The 18,362-nt window shown below is 40.3% G+C and overlaps 1 long non-coding RNA gene and 1 other non-coding gene across 2 annotated transcripts in view; one reads left to right on the forward strand and one right to left on the reverse strand.

The window, feature by feature from the left end:
* LOC114905555 overlaps positions 1–18,362 on the reverse strand; it is a 219,491-nt gene that overhangs the window by 122,847 nt on the left and 78,282 nt on the right. The window lies entirely within an intron of this gene.
* Positions 11,410–11,516, forward strand: LOC114906687. Its single transcript, XR_003796503.1, has one exon. It is a non-coding gene; the product is annotated as a U6 spliceosomal RNA (small nuclear RNA).

Here is an 18,362-nt window from a genome sequence, read left to right on the forward strand (position 1 = left end):
GTAATTTGCCTCCACCTGTAACCAGACGCACGACCTTGAACAAATGGAGTGATCTTCAAAAATGCAGTTTTCTGATGGGACACACAACCTGCCCACCTCACAAGGTTGCTTTAAGATTTAAGAGCACAAATAACGATGAAATCTAGAACAGAGAGTGACAGAAAAGTGTTGTCTTCCTCAGTGTTTCAGCAAGAAGAGACCTAGAACTTGCCTGAGAGCTGAGAGAGGATGGAATCTGTGCCTGCTGGGGTCAGATTCCTTAATTCTGTAATTACATTTCCATAGGGTCCTTCAAAGGTAAATTAAGAGCCAACTCTCTCTTCTTTTGAACAGCAATAATTTTCAAGGCGTCCAAAGACTGTCCATATTTAAACAACTTAAAATCAGCTTATGAAGTATATTACTGAATACAACAGAGAAAACTACACAGAATGTAAATAAGTAAATAGTGAATAAGGGTTTGAAGCCACAGGACAGAAACAGATTATCCTGGAACCAACGAGCCATCGTGTCACCAGCCTAGGAACACAAGGCAATGTTTTCACCACTTATTTTTGTTGTTGTTGTTAGTTTCTGCTTTATAAAAAAGTGAATCAGTTATACATATACATATGATCCCGTATCTCTTCCCTCTTGTGTCTCCCTCCCTATCCCACCCTCCCTATCCCACCCGTCTAGGTGGTCACAAAGCACCGAGCTGATCTCCCTGTGCTATGCGGCTGCTTCCCACTAGCTATCTATTTTACGTTTGGTAGTGTATATATGTCCATGCCGCTCTCTCACTTTGTCACAGCTTACCCTTCCCCCTCCCCATATCCTCAAGTCCATTGTCTAGTAGGTCTGCGTCTTTATTCCCGTCTTACCCCTAGGTTCTTCATGACCTTTTTCCCCCTTAGATTCCATATATATGTGTTAGGATACAGTATTTGTTTTTCTCTTTCTGGCTTACTTCACTCTGTATGATAGACTCTAGGTCTATCCACCTCACTACAAATAACCCAATTTTGTTTCTTTTTACGGCTGAGTAATTCACCACTTATTTAAACATCAGGTGGTCACTGACGGCTGACGGAAACCAGAAGCTGGCTAGAACGACTCAGAAATGAAGTTGAGCACAGGGATCCTGCTTCCCTGTCTCATTCTTTGTGCGGGTCTTCTCCTTGTGAGTTCCTTGAGGTGTGGACCTTTCTTGACTTGATAAGCGAACCACAGATTTAAAGAAAATTTACAGCAACGGCACTGCATGATCTATGGACCTCGTGAACCCATGTGAGTTAAAATCTCTCTCTAGAAACACTTAACTGGTTCACTCGTTAAGTTCATCATAGAATAGTAAACGCTAAACTCCACAACCGGCAAATGCCTTTACATTTTACTATTTACAAAGCAAGTGATTTTATAAAGTAAACTGATTGTAGAAGGTGTTCAAGAAACGTTAATGAAACAAAAGCTCCTCCCATTTTCCTTAATTTGTTGAAAATATTTTTTAGGAAATGCATCTCTAAAAGGCATGCTACTCTTAAAACCCAACACAAGCTTGCTTTTCTTTCTTCTTTGGAAAAAATGCATCCTGGAAATGCATGTTATTTGTCTCCTAAGAATAAACTGTAAGCAGATGTTTGACTGATTTTTCAAAATAAGTTCTGCGGTTTCAAGCCTTTATAACTTAAAATGTATTAATGTGTAAGGGAGCTGAAGAACAAATATTTAAAAAATCTCAGACACAAAAATGTTAGCTCACGGAAAGTAAGGCTTTAGCGTGTTCATTTTTGTGTTTCTCAAAACTTTTGCAACTGGCCCCCTCTCTAGGAAGTATTCATCTAATGAGAGGACATGAATAAGAATGAAAATGCAGAAAGCAAAGAGTAAATTATTTTTTAAAATGTAAAGTTTGGCTATGGTGTATTTTAACCATGTTTTGATTTTCATCGATGTAAGGACACAGTTTTCCATCCTTCAATCTGTTAACGTTGCTCTGGATATGGATATATACATATTTATATACACATCTAAATATTATATGTAACAAATATAATAAGTATTCATACACACCTGTGTACTATTCTTTTATTTTAATCTGAGAAAATAATATTCAGTGAAGTTTTAACCAGAAATAATGTTTAACCAAGAAGAGAGACTTGCCTAACCTTACAGACCACAGGAAAAGAGAAGAATTAGACATTTAAGAAGAAACGGACACAGTACTTTAATTTTCTGACCACAAACGCTTTTATAAAAATCTAGTAGGGCTTCCCTGGTGGCGCAGTGGTTGGGAGTCCGCCTGCCGATGCAGGGGACGCGGGTTCGTGCCCCGGTCCGGGAAGATCCCACATGCCGCGGAGCGGCTGGGCCCGTGAGCCATGGCCGCTGAGCCTGCGCGTCCGGAGCCTGTGCTCCGCAACGGGAGAGGCCACAGCGGTGAGAGGCCCGCGTACCGCAAAACAACAACAACAATAACAACAAAAAACTAGTAAACATTATCTCGCCCACTCTGCATTTTACAGATGTGTCCTATTGCCTCTTGACTATACTTAGGCAGAGATGGGGTGCCCTCCAGGCAATGACAGATAATGGTAACCAAGCCTAATTCTCTGAATCTAGTGAATTCCCATTCCCAGTGGGTTGGACACACAATCTTGATGCAATTTGCAAAGAGAGAAGGGATGATCATCTTTTAATATCGCAGAGTCTGAAAACACCTATTTAAAAAAAAAGATATTTGCAACTGGATTTCTTTTAGGTTCCCAGTATCCTAGGGTCACAGGCGGTCTTATCAGAGGCTTTTTCAGTTTCTGGCTCTCTGCTACATCCCCAGCAGCCTTCAACGTTCCGGAAACCTGTCTTTCTGTGCATCTTGTCCCTAGGACAAGTTCTCCTAGGACATTCTTCCCCTCACCTGACACCAGCAGTTCTCTCTGCCCGATTATGCAGGACAGGCGAGACAGGAAACGCTTACTGCAAAAGACATCACAGACTCTCAAACTGGGAAGCACACTTTGCAAGGAATGCCAAAGAACCAGCATGCGAATAAAAACAACGTGGCTTACGGTACCATACACTATCTTTTGATTGAATCAGGCGGGAGGTAGATGCCAGGCGTCTTTAGTATTAAGTCAGGGGACTCTGGCACAGGAGAAATGTCCTTTTTGGCTTTTTCCTTCATGCCCAAGTGATTTAAGCCCTGCTTCTCTTTCTCTCACAGAAATATCCTTAGGGAGAAATAATCTCTTCAAGAGTTATTGATTAAATTGCATCGGTGCCCTCGGCTACAGTGATTTGAAACAAAATTGGACTTAGCTGTTTATTATGTAGCACAGTGATATATAAATAAGACTAATTATACATCAATGCACAGAAACCACCATAAATTGTTTATATAACCTATAAACCACTCTAAATGCACAGAAAACAGAGTAGACTGTTACCAACTATTTGGAAGGGCAAACGTCCACAATCTCTCAGTTGTAGGAACCACAAAAACAGTAAAAGCAAACAAGAAACTGTAACTCTGAGGGTCATACATCCTGAAATGATGACCTCAATAAGTTTCGTGAACATCCAGCATCTTGTATAGATACAAAATGAAAGCAGTAAGAAAACTTTTCTTCTCGTGACGAGAAGTCTTAGGATATACTCTCTATACAACTTTCCTATGTAACAGGCAGCAGCGTTAATTATATTCACCATGTTGTACATTACACCCCTACTCCTTATTCATCTCTTTTTTTTTTTTTTTTGGCTGTGCCGGGTCTTAGTTGCAGCATGCGGACTTCTTAGTTGCGGCATGTGAGATCTTAGTTCCCCAACCAGGGATCAAACCCGGACCCCCTGCATTGGGAGCGTGGAGACTTACCCACTGGACCGCCAGGGAAGTCCCCTTATTCATCCTATAACTGGATGTTTGTACCTTTCGACCACCGTTATCCAATTCCCCGTCCCTTCAGCTCCCGCCTCTGGTAACTACAAATCTGATCTCTTTTTCTATGAGTTTGTTTGTTTTTGAAGTGTAATTGACCTATGACTCTATGTTAGTTCCTGATACACAAACCAGTGATTGGATACTTATATACATTTCAAAATGATTATCACGATGCCTAGTTAAGGTCTGTCACCATACAAAGACATTATACATAATTAGGTATATTAAAAATTTAATATTATGCATATTATATTTAATATAATTATTTATAATATTTAATATAATAGTATGTATAATATAGACAACAGATGTTATATAAATATATTATATAATATATCTTGCATATATAATGCAATGCATATAAATGTAGTATTAGAGAAATCATAAATCATATTGTAAATAACATATTTCTCATAATATAAAATATCTTCATTTTACATTAATTTTGAAACACTGGATGTTAACTAAACACATCGTGGTGATTTCTCAATGTATACATAAATCAAATTCATTTTGTTGTACCCCTTAAACTAATGCAATGGTATATGTCAATTATATCTTAATAAAACTGGAACAGAAGTTTTAAAATTAAAAAAAAAAAAGAAACTCTGGTGGCCTCAGAAATCAATCAAAGATTTATTGCTGCATCGTGGCTCTACCCAAGTAAGTGAGAGTTTCTATGCTTTGAAAATCATGTGTGCCTGTCTTCACTCTTCTCCATATTTGGCGTTTTTCTCAGCCAGGGGTTGTATCACTTAATGTCTGTGGAGTCCCATGTGCTAAATAATTTTCATGTATTGTTCCCCAAATCCTCATCTACTGCATACATGAGCATTTTACAGGTGAGAAAACTGAGGTATAGAAGATTCAGTAATGGCCCAGACCCATGTAGACGGCTGGTGGTGGGATTAGTACCTGCAGGCGGTAGTTTGGACAGGTTGCATTTGCAAGCAGAGAAACTGCTTCTGCTCCCAGCGTGAGGTATGGGTCACAGGTGGCAAGGGGAAGGCACGTAATAGTTCAGAGTAAAATACAGACAGACTGGGAACCAGGACGTTATTAGGATAACCCCAAGGTTGGGTCGATGGACATCTTTTTTAAGTGATTAAATCCCATCCACTTTTAACCTCAGACATGTAGATAATTACAGCCAGCCCTTGATTTCAACTCTACAAGCAGGCTGATGAAAAAAGAAATGTTACACGTCGTTCTAAAAATGACAGACATCATGTAGAAAAATGCATTTACCAAGCCGTAGGCATGTCATGTTTTGTCATGGGATAAAAAGGGTGACTTCTCTGTGGAGGGTTTATTGCTCATAAAGACGTTTGTGCCTCAGGCCTGGCCACAGGCAAGACTCTAGTTTATGACAGGTGTCCATTGCCTGGACATTGATGTGACCAGGGAACCATCAGGACCTTGAATCTTTCTACAGGACAGCACACACACACACACAGGCGTGCACACACACACACAGATCTGCGCGTTTCCAGTTTGATGGGCTGCAAACAGGCAAGACTTGCCCCAATAGGAATGAGAGACTAATGAGGTCACAAGGAAATCTCAGACATCTTCAAGTTGGCATTTGGGGAAAACAAAAAAAAGAGAAGCTCATCTTTCAAATCTCACACCACTCTAGGTATGAAAAGAAAAAAAGAGCTGAAACATATCAGAAGAGAGTGACTGTCAGCCAAAAGACTGACATATCCTGAGGCTGTTGCCTCTTTCTCCCCCCTTTTAATGTTTTTGTTTCTTTAGATTAATTTTTATTGGAGTAGAGTTGCTTTACAATGGTGTGTGAGTTTCTACTGTACAGCAAAGTGAATCAGCTCTACGTATACCTATATCCCCTCTTTTTTGGATTTCCTTCCCATTTTTCCCCCCCTTTTAAAACATACAGTATCTGTCTCAACCACTTCCTTTTCTTAGTTGTTTGCCTCTTACTGTCTTTAAATATCTGATCCTTCTTCTAACTGGTAAGTGGTCAGGGAAACCATTTGTTTTCAGCCCACCCCCAAACACCTTCAACGACCATCTATGAGGCACCAGACTGTATTTTCAGGCTTCTCCAGAGAAACAACTCCACCAATAGAACATACATTAACATAGATATACAGATACAGATGGCGGCTATGGATAGATATCCGTATAGATTTAGATGCAGATATGGATATGGATATAGAGATAGCTATAGATATAAAGCAATTCGTTACCAGGAACTGGCACGTGCAATTATGGATGCTAAGAAGTGCCACTATATTTCTCCCCCTTCCCGCAAAACAAGCACACATGAAAACCCACCAAAGTAAGAGCATGTCAATGACAATAGGAATGGGATAGATATGGTGAACTTGAGTCCATGTTTTCCAAGACTCATTGGCATCTGAGGGACAAAATCTGTTGACGATACAGGGATACTAATTACGAGAGACAAATTTAGCAGTATTTATGGAACCCCTGATTCAGACACACTGGTCTTCTGTCTCCCAACCTGTGCTAGTACTTTCTGAAAATGGACGTAGGCTTCTCCCCTTGCAAGCACCCCTTGGGTAGCCTGTTGATAAGCCCTTGTCATCTCTTTCCGAACTCTGGTTGCTGAACTGTGACATTCACCCAAATGCTTTGCTTCTCGGAACCTTTAAAACGAGCACCCCATCATAGTCACCAGTGTGTCCACGTTCTCTCGTCCTGGCTTTCACGTTGTCCACTCTCTCTTGCACAGAAATTCAAGAAGAGTTTAAGAAATTATGATCTCTTTTTTTTTCCGGTAAGCAGCCTGAAGTGACCTCTAAAAATGGGTTGCTATTCACTTGACCCAGAAAACCCTACAAGATCACGCAAATCAAGAGGTTCAAAACTTTGTGTTCACTTTAAAAACACACATGAAACTGCCCAGGCCAATAAGGGTAGGCATATCCGAAAGCCACCAAGTATCTGAAGGATGTCACTTTACAGAAGCGATGGATGCCATTCCGTCGTCACAATGGTGGAGTTGGTTGGTGTGTCCAGTGGGGCTGGATGCAGGGTCGGTGGCCCAAAAAGAGTGCTGAATCTTTACTGCACGTGCTAACAAATACAAAGTATAATGCTGAACTTAAGGTCTTAGATGTAGATTCTCTGGTCAACAAGCACATCCAGGTGGACAAATCCCCCGCGATACGGCTCAGGAATTACAGAGCTCATGGTCGGATCAACCCATACGTGAGCTCTCCCTGACACACTGAGATGATCCTTACTGAAAAAGAAGAGATTGTCCCTAAACCAGGAGAGGAGGTTGCAGAGAAGAAAAAGATATCCCAGAAGAAACCGAAGAAACAAAAACTTACGGCCCTGGGAATAAATGCTGCAAAAAGAAATTATGATACACTGACCTCGATAAATGTAGGTCCATCGAATATGCAGAAATTATAACTATATGAAGGATATCGGTCCCTGAAAGGGATTCTAGGCGGGATCATTTTTTTTTTTTGCGGTACGCGGGCCTCTCACTGTCGTGGTCTCTCCCGTTGCGGAGCACAGGCTCCGGACGTGCAGGCTCAGCGGCCATGGCTCACGGGCCCAGCCGCTCCGCGGCATGTGGGATCCTCCCGGACCGGGGCACGAACCCGCGTCCCCTGCATCGGCAGGCGGACTCCCAACCACTGCACCACCAGGGAAGCCCGATAAACTTTTTTTTTTTAGCATATTCTAAGAGGTATGTAATATTTTCATCTTTTTATGTAATGGATATTTTTATTATCTATTTCTATTGATGTATAGCTGATTTACAATATTCTGTAAGTTTCAGGTGTACAACACAGTGATTCACAATTTTTAAAGATAATATTCCATTTAAAGTTATAAAATATTGGCTATATACCCTGTGCTGTATAACATAGTCTCGGGGCTTATTGATTTTATACCTAATAGTTTGTACCTCTTAAGCCCCTATCCCTTTATCCTGCCCCTCCCCCTTCCCTCTCCCCACCGGGAGCCACTAGTTTCTTCTCTGTATCTCTGTTTTGTTATATTCATTCATTTGTTTTCACAACTGCACTTTTATGTGTTTCTGATTTGCATCTTCTTTTCCGTGTGTCCCTCTCTTGTTCCCAACCACATATCCTAATTTACGTCCACTTAGTTTTTTCCTAATCTTGCTGCTTTATTCTATACAATTTTAACAGGGCAAATCCAATCACTCATAACCCACATAACACACAGCACAGCTTTTCAGAAAGCTTAATACAGAAACACCTCAACAATTACTAACCTTAGGATATTAAGAATTTATATTAGATTCCATGGTGGTTTATTTTTTCTTCCAACACACCGAACTTAGAACCAAATTTTTTTTCCCCATTAACGTAAGAGACCAAAGACCAGCGAACAGGAGCAGAGAAGACGTAACACCCTCAACCTCAAAGGGACAAAACTAAGATTACTGCCATTTCGGTGATTTTTATCTCCAAGACACATTACAATACAAAATCTTTATTTTAAAAAAATCCACCCTTTTTATGAAGATGCAGAGTGTGGGTACTTTCCAGAAGGTCTGGCATGAAGAGGACTAAATAATAAACAGGGAAAGGGTTTCCATAGTCACAAAGGGCAAATTACCATTTTACATTGCGGGAATGCGTTTTGAATATACTATCAATGCTAACACTTGGGCTTTTAAGACTTTATGATGTGGCCATATTATTAGCATTTTTTGCAATTCCTTTAAGACTCAGGGACTCAGTATTCCAACTCAGCTCATACACTGTGCTCAAATGTTCATGTTAAATGCTAGCCTTCAATCGAAAACACTGCTTGGACCGGAAAGGAAAAATGCCACCTAGGAGTATGGAGTGCTTCTTATCAGGGGTCGCAACTTCAGGTCTTAGCTTAGGGAAAGTGGCACACAAATGCAGTACGAGGTGCTGAAATTAAAACTGCCAGGGCTTCCGTGGTGGCGCAGTGATTGAGAGTCCGCCTGCCGATGCAGGGGACGCAGGTTCGTGCCCCGGTCCGGGAAGATCCACATGCCGCGGAACGGCTGGGCCCGTGAGCCATGGCCACTGAGCCTCCATGTCCGGAACCTGTGCTCCGCAACGGGAGAGGCCACAACGGTGAGAGGCCCGTGTACCACAAAACAAAAAACAAACTGCCCAAGCCACCAAAAACACAGCATTTTGAAAACTGCATTTTATTCCCCAAACTGAGGAATAATGCATCGTGGTATAAGTTACAAGCCTGAGGGTCATTTTATGAATCCTAACATATGCAGATTTTATGAAAGGGGCCCTCATAATGAAAATAACAGATAACATTTACATCGAAGTATGTTCTAAAGAATGTACCTTGTAGTTGCTTCATCTGAATCTCTTCATGCTCTTTCTAGTAATACAAAAATACTGGGAGAGGAGGGACTTCCCTGGCGGTCCAGGGGTTAAGACTCCACGCTTCCACTGCAGGGGGCGAGGGTTGGATCCCTGGCTGGGGAACTAAGATCCTGCATGCCCCGTGGTGCAGCCAAAAAAAAAAAAAAGTATTGGGAGTAGAGAGTTACTGAGGGAAGTCTTTGGTGCAGAACGGTCAGGGGAGGCGTCTCTGACAGTGTTATATTGCAAAGGAAGTGAAGAAGCAAGTCGTGCTTGTGGAAGGGAAAAGGAACAGAGACATCAACGACAAACTTCCTGAGGTCTGCGTGTGATAGTGACGTTCTATGAGCTACAGAGAAGCACGTGAGAATGCGGGGGGAGCCCAGAAAGGACGGCTGGTGAGACATGGGGAGCAATGAGCTCAGAGGTGGACAAAGTTCTTGTAGGACTTCTGAGGACTTGATTTCACCGTGAATGGGACACGAGTCATTGGAGGGTTTCGAGAACAAGACAGGCTTGCCCTGACTTGGTCTAAAATGATCACTCCATCCACAGACTAAGTGTCCATCAACAGAGAAATGGATAAAGAAGATGTGGTACGTGTATACAATGGAATATTACTCAGCCATAAAAAGGAATGAAATAATGCCATTTGTAGCCACATGGACGGACCTAGAGATGATCATACTAAGTGAAGTAAGTCAGAGAAAGACACACAAATATCATATGGTATCACTTATATGTGGAATCTTTTAAAAAATGATAAAAATGAACTTATTTACGAAATAGACTCACAGACTTAGAAAACAAGCTTATGGTTACCAAGGGGGAAAGGGTGTGTGTGTGTGGAGGGATAGACTGGGAGTTTGGGATCAACATATACACACTACCATGTTTAAGACATATAACCAACAAGGACCTCCTGTATAGCACAGGGAACTCTACTCAATATTCTGTGATAACCTACATGGGACAAGAATCTGAAAAAGAACAGACACATGTATATGTATAACTGAATCACTTTGCTGTACACCTGAAACTCGACAACATTGTTAATCACCCTTCTCCAATGTAAACTAAAAAAAAAAAAATTTAAAGAGTGACAAGGATGAAGGAAAAGATACCAGATATGAGAATATTACATTTGGTAATGTGAACTATAATTGGGGTATGGAATAAAAGGATAAAAGTGTGGTAGTAGGAAATGTTTAAGATTCCAGACATATTCTGAAAGGAGAACAAATAGAATACGTTGATCAACTGAATGTGCATTATATATTAAAAGAGCAGAAGAAATACTTTAAGATTTTTGGTCTCAGCAACTGTTAGCCCAGCAGGATAATTTTCATGTGAATATGAGAAATACCATGGATGGACTAGAATTGAGAATAAAGGAAGGACTTAAGAATTCGTTTTTTGTTTGTTTGTTTGTTTTTGTTGGGGCTTTTTTTTTTTTTTGGTACGCGGGCCTCTCACTGTTGTAGCCTCTCCCGTTGCGGAGCACAGGCTCCGGACGTGCAGGCCCAGCGGCCATGGCTCACGGGCCCAGCCACTCCGCGGCATGTGGGATCCTCCCGGACCGGGGCACGAACCCGCGTCCCCTGCATCAGCAGGCAGACTCTCAATCACTGCACCACCAGGGAAGCCCAAGAATTCATTTTTTAACATGCGGAACTGGAGATGTCTGTAGGGCGCGTAAGGTTTGCCAAATTGGCAATAGGATATGTAAGTTTAGACTTTTCTAAAGTTCTAGGACAAGCAAAGAATGAACTGAGGCTGGATAGAAACTTGGGAGTTACCAGGGATTAAAAGGTATTCAAACTGTAGAACAGCATGATATTAAATACGAAGTGAATGTATGAAAAGATGAGTTCATCCTATGAATGAGCCCAGGAACCGTCCAAATTTTAGAGTTTGGGGAAAGCAGAAGGATTGCCAGAAGTGCTGGAAAAGGAGTCCAGAGGACGTCCAAAATAATAGCAACATCTTGGGGGCCATGCAGAGAAAATGGTCAACTACTTCAAATAGAGCTGATACACCAAGCACAATGGGGGCAAAAAGTAACCACTGTATTTGTCAGCAGAAACAGTAGTCACCTGGATAAACGTGTTCTTGGTGGAGTGGTCCTTCCTTTAAGAAGGAACATCTGTGCTCGCTTCGGCAGCACATATACCAAAATTGGAACAATACAGAGAAGATTAGCACGGCCCCTGCGCAAGGATAACGCGCAAATTCGTGAAGCGTTCAATATTTTTATATGTATAACTGATGCATTTTGTTATAAAGCAGAAACTAACACACCACTGTAAAGCAATTATATTCCAAAAAAGATGTTTAATAAATAAATAAATAAAATGAAAAAAGAAGAGAAATCTTACTGGAGTAGATTCACAAAGAAGTTCAGGAGATGAACTTGGTATGGTGGGTACAGTTGAGCAGAGCTCTTTGGCAATACTGAGGGATGGGGGTAAGCTTTGCAGGGTCCCAATTTTTTTTAAAGTGGTATATATTGCAGCACATTCGATGTTGATGGAATGATGCTCTTGAGGAAACAGATCATCAGTTGAGAAGCAGAGGAGAGTGTATCCACGGAGCATTGTCCTTGTGTAGTGGAGAGAAGATAAAACCTAGTGTCCTAGGAGGTGGAGCGAAAAAGATCTTGCTGTGATTTATGTCAGAGTGTTTTGCTTATGTTTCCCTCTAAGAGTTTTATAGTGTCCGGCTTTACATTTTAGGTCTTTAATCCATTTTGAGTTTATTTTTGTGTATGGTGTTAGGGATTATTCTAATTTCATTCTTTTACATGTAGCTGCCCAGTTTTCCCAGCACCACTTATTGAAGACGCTGTCTTTTCTCCATTGTATATTCTTGCCTCCTTGTCATAGATTAGGTGAGCACAGGTGCTTGTGTTTATTTCTGGGCTTTCTATCCTGTTCCATTGATCTATATTTCTGTTTTTGTGCCAGTACAATACTGTCTTGATTACTATAGCTTTGTAGTATACTCTGAAGTCAGGGAGCCTGATTCCTCCAGCTCTGTTTTTCTTTCTTGAGATTGCTTTGGTTGTAAGGGGAGGATGGGTAAATTGGAAGACTGGATTGACACATAGACATTATATATAAAATAGATAACTTATAAGGACCTACTGTATAGCACAGGGAACTCTACTCAATATTCTGTAATGGCTTATATGGGAAAATAATCTAAAAAAGAATGGATATATGTATAACTGATTCACTTTGTTGTACACCTGAAACTAACACAACATTGTAAAGCAACTATACTCCAATAAAAAATTTTTTAAAAAAGAAAAACAACATAGTATCCCAAGGGAGGGGGTGAGTTTCAAGAAGAAGAGTGGAGAAAAGACATCCACAGACAGAGACTAGACAAATCACACAGAGTCTGCAAAGTCCTCCCTCCTTTTCTCTACTATGGTCACACAGGACATACTTTTCTCTCCTGCTCTGAACTACTGAGACATGTAGCAAGATGTCCACTAAGAGCATCCGGCCTTGGGTCCTGAGGGTTTAGAGTCCTAAAAAGAGGCTAGTCACACAGGTGCATACTGATGGATGACCCGCCATGATGCTGAGCCCAAACGTGGCTCCAGATGCAAATCATCCATCTTCATGTTTACATCAACTCACGTTGTCTGTCTGGTTCCTCTAGCCCACAGCCTTGGGTGTACAAAAGGACGTTATGACCCAGTCACTCTGTGAACATTCTATTGGTCTTATTCTCCACGTTTGATCGAGCCTCATCGTCATGGCTACAGAGATAAGTAAGAACTGAGCAAAATCTATGACTAAGCCACTATATTAACACTTTCCTCAAGCTTGATCTATATAGATATGATAACATGGACACGTTCACTTGAAAACCTTTCCATTTTTCAGGAAAATGAAAAGCAAGTTCAGGGACATCCCTGGTGGTCCAGTGGTTAGGACCCCACGCTTTCACTGCAGGGGGTGCGAGTTTAATCCCTGGTCGGGGAACTAAGATCCTGTATGCCATGCAGCAGCAAGGCCAAAAAAAAAAAAAAAAGGCAAGTTCATCGGCTCACTGTGAGAAGGTGTTGGAGATTTGATCAGAAAGGAGAAATGAAAATTCAGTCTTGGCAGAATGAATTAACTAAGAGAAGAGAGGAGAACTCTGAGGAATGACTGCTGTGAGAGTAGCTATCATAATTTAAAGTTAGATCATTTGATATGTTGAGTGTTTCTCTCCAGCACCCTAAGGTCGGGGTTAGGAAAAGCTAGTCCAAGCAGGATTGGGGCTTGCTAACTGTTAAGCTAGAAAGTGGAGGGATAAGCCAGTACGGGGGGTAAAAAGCAAGGATCATGTATCACGGAATCCAAACCATATTAGGAGGCAGTGGAAGACCTTTGGGGGTAAATGCAGGACCCTTATATTTCATAGCACTTCATAGTTTCTATAGCTATCTCACATGCAGCCAACCACTTTATAGCCATGGTCACCCAAAGACACTTGTGGGACAAATATTTTATCCTCACCTTTCAGATGAAGGATCTTGGAGACCCCTTATTACAACATGGTGCTCTAAAATTCAGTTCTGACTTTCCAACAGGGAAATGAAGAAAGAGATCAGGAAGCAGTGATGTTGGCATTTGAGTGAGCTCCTCTTTGGCATGACCTGGACGTCTTGCCATTTTCCTCCTTTGTGACGAAGTAAATACATTCACAGTAAATCCCATACCATCATATGTAAAGTTCTATTAAGGAACCAATATCCATCATTTGGCTTAAGTATCAACTGTGCTTAATAGATGGTGGGGATAAAACGATAATTTTGAAAAGATACCTGCACCCCAATGTGCACTGCAGCACTATTTACAACAGCCAAGACATGGAAGCAACCTAAACGTCCATCAACAGATTAATGGATACAGAAGATGTGGTACATATATACAATGGAATATTACTCAGCCGTAAAAACAAAGAACAAAATAATGCCATTTGCAGAAACATGGATGGACCTGGAGATTGTCATACTGAGTGAAGTAAGTCAGACACAGAGAGACAAGTATCCTATGATATCACTTATAGGTGGAATCTTAAAAAATAAGGGTACAAATGAACTTACTTATAAAACAGAAGTAGAGTCACGGATGTAGAAAACAAACTCATGGTTACCAGGGGGTTGGGGGGGGATAAATTGGGAGATTGGGATTAAGATAAACACACTACTATGTATAGATAACTATTTTAATAGTTAACTATAGATATTAGTTAACTATAGTTAAAACTATTTTAATAGTTAACTACAGATAATAGCTAACTATAGTTAAAATAGATAACTATTTTAATAGATAATAAGAACCTACTGTATAGCACAGGGAACTCTACTCAATACTCTGTCGTGGCCTATATGGGACTACAATCTAAAAAAGAGAGGATATATGTATATGTACGGCTGATTCACTTTGCTGTACACCTGAAACTAACATCACATTGTAAGTCAACTGTACTGCAATAAAAATTAAAACAAAAACAAAAAAACTGCTAAAAGAAACAACAGATGGTGGGTCCCACTTGATAAATGTCTTACCCCTATGCAGGTAGGGGATTAATACATGACCAGAGAAAACATTGCCTTTTCCTGTTTTCAGCACACTCCCTAAAATGATAGACTTATACTTCTACACTTTTGAAATGGCTGGATGGGCACCCTAACATTGAATTATTCATGAGCCAGGGGAGCTGGTTTCACCTCACTTCTGCTCAGAACGGTGCATGATACAGGAGGAACAGTCATGGGGCCCGTGGGTTTTCAGGGATTTCTTTGTACCAGGAATTGCCGCATTTTCGCCTGCACCACTTAATTTTAGCCTCATGACAGATATACAGTGGACCCTCTAACAACACAGGGGAGTTAGGGGCGCCCAGCAACTGCCCAGTCAAAAATTTTCCTATGAATTTACAAAAACGTCGGACCTCCATATTCACGGTTCCACATCCACCACGGATTCAACCAACCACACAGATGGGGCAACACTGCAGGACGTAAGTTTTTTCTTTTTTTAGTAGAGAAGGAATACAGTTCTATTACTGAATGGGCTTTAAACCAGAATGTGACACACATCACAGGCAATCTACTAAGAGATTGCAAAGACAAAATGAAATCTCCCCCTTTTATAAAGCCAAGCAGGTACAACCCGTTCCATACACATTTTCAAGATAAACAACAACTAATCCTCAGGTGAGAGGACTTGGTAACACCATGTGTCACATAGTTCACCCTAAATTTTCCTGGTAATTGAGGTGACCATCTACGTTAGCTAACTGGCTTTATCCAGAGGAAAGACAAATTCTCATAGTCTACACCTTGGAGCTCAGTGCCCAGTGAAGTTAGGCTCCTACCCTCTCACCAGCAAGAGGAAGATGTGGTGGTATATCCCCTTGACATTTATATTTCAAAGAGATGGCTCCCAGGTCCTAGAGAAAGACACGCCTGCGTTACAAAGCAGGCAAAAGGCCTATCTAGTTCTCTAAAAGGATTTATATGCATTTCAAAGGAGGAAGAAAAAACCTACAATCACAGGTTTTCTTAAGTAAATTCTTTCTTTTTTGGCCATTACTCTGTTAAAATTTTATTTTAAATGTAGATGTAAAAAATAAAGAGGAAAAACACCAGACAACATTTATGAACTAACATTCTCAGACAATCCTCCATCCCAAATGCATGAAGATTTATGGTGCATCTGGCATCCTACAACACGTTTTACATTATAGGACAAACTCTAGCTGTTTCGTATTTTAAGCTGTCAAACTAATTTCAATATACACAGTGAAAAATGTCTAGATGTTTGAGAGGTAATCATTTTTCATTATAAATTAATTTGTCCTTTATGATTTGAAATAAACATTTTACTTTGAGCATTCAGAGGTTCTAAACTAGTACTTTTTTTTTTTAATGAAGGGAGGGAAATCTCTTCCCTTATTTTCCTTTTTCAATTTTTATTGGGGTATAGTTGATTAAAAATGTTGTATTAGTTTCTGCTGTACAGCAAAGTGAATCAGTTATACATATACACATATCCACTCTTTTTTAGATTCTTTTCCCATATAAGTCATTACAGAGTATTAAGTAGAGTTCCCTGTGCTATACAGTAGGTCCTTATTAGTTATTCATTTTATATATAGTAGTGTGCATATGTCGATCCCAATCTCCCAATTTATCCCTCCCCCCCCTTTACCCCCAGTAGCCAAAAATTTGTTTTCTACATCTGTGGCTCTATTTCTGTTTTGTAAATAAGTTCACTTGTACCATTTTTTAGATTCCACATGTAAGTGATATGATATTTGCCTTTCTCTGTCTGAATTACTTCACTAAATATAATTTCTAGGTCCATCCATGTTCCTGCAAATAGTATTATTTCGTTCCTTTTTTCATGGCTGAGCAATATTGCATTGTATATATGTACCACATCTTCTTTCTCCTTTCCTCTGCTGAGGTTTATTATAATAAAGTTCTTTCTCTATACATATACACATCCTACTGGTTCTGTTTCTCTGAAGAGCCTCGAGTAATCCACTGGTGCATACAATTCCATGTTTTGCTTATGTTCACAGATCAGCTTTTAAGGGATACAAAGGTGTTAATGCAAACACTGAGGAGAAGCACCTTCTGCTTTTTCCTTTGAGCATCTACCAATTAAAGATATCAAACAATCCATAAAACATCAAACAATTCAGTAGCAGAAGGAAGGAAAGCATAGAAAAAGCACATGCAAAAGCACAACTTTCATGACTGCTTGAAAAATAAAACAGTGTATAGCTCACTTCAATTTTTCTTTTCACTGACAAATCACATGTCAGTTTCATTTAGAGTCAAGAATGAAAATTGCTGGGGGTGGCGTGTTATTACTGATTGTTTATTAGAATAGGCTGCTAAACCTTTCCTCATACAAAGAAGTCAATTTTGCTTCAATGCCCTCATCTTTTAGAAAGGGTCATTAGCTTTTTTCTAGCTGTTTGAACAATTCACATTGCACGATTACCTCTTAGATATGAAACTCAAGTATTCTGGTTACATTAAGATAGACTAAGCGTATTTGGGGGGGCTCATTGGTTAAAGAATACCATTACAACCTAGAATACGTAAAGCTGATTGACTTGAGAATGAGTGTACGTGGTGGGGTAGTGCAGCAAACATCATTCTCAAGGGTGAAAAGCTGAAAGCAATTCCTCTGGGATCAGGAGCAAAGCAAGGAGGTCCACTGTTGCCTTTATTATTCGGCGTGGTTTTGGAGGTCCTGGCCACGGCAATCAGAGGAGAAGGAGAAGTGAAGGGAATCCAGGTTGGACAGGAGGAAGTGGGACTGTCGCTGTTTGCAGATGACATGGTGCTGTGCATAGAAAGTCCTAAGGATGCTACCGGAAAACTAACAGAGCTCATAGATGAATTTGCTAAAGTTGCGGGATGCAATTAATAAACAGAAATCTCTTGCATTCCTATACACTAACAACGAAAGATCAGAAAGAGAAATTACAGAAACAATTCTATTTACCATCACAACAAAAAGAATAGAATACCTAGGAATAAACCTACCTAAGGAGACAAAAGACTTTTACTCAGAAAACTGTAAGGTACTGAAGAAAGAAATCAAAGATGTCACAAGCAGATGGACAGATATACCATGTTCTTGGATTGGAAGAATCAATATTGTGAAAATGACTATACTACCCAAAGCAATCTACAGATTCAATGGAATCCCTAACAAATTACCCAGGGCATTTTTCACAGAATTACAAGACAAAATTTTACAATTCGTATGGAAACACAAAAGACCCCGAGTAGTCAAAGCAATCTTGAGAAAGAAAAATGGAGGTGGAGGAATCAGGATCCCTGACTTCAGACTATACTACAAAGCTACAGTAGACAAGACAGTATGGTACTGGCACAAAAACAGAAATATAGATCAATGGAACAGGATAGAAAGTCCAGAGATAAACCCACGTACCTATGGTCACCTAACCTATGACAAAGGAGGCAAGAACATACATGTGTATCTTAATAGAAATGAAAATCTTCCTTAGACTTTTAAACTGGAAAGTCAGTGGTCAAAGCAGCAGAC

Source organism: Monodon monoceros, unplaced genomic scaffold (assembly GCF_005190385.1).
Source record: "Monodon monoceros isolate NGI ecotype Baffin Bay Population unplaced genomic scaffold, NGI_Narwhal_1 Super_Scaffold_22, whole genome shotgun sequence".
Taxonomy (NCBI): domain Eukaryota; kingdom Metazoa; phylum Chordata; class Mammalia; order Artiodactyla; family Monodontidae; genus Monodon; species Monodon monoceros.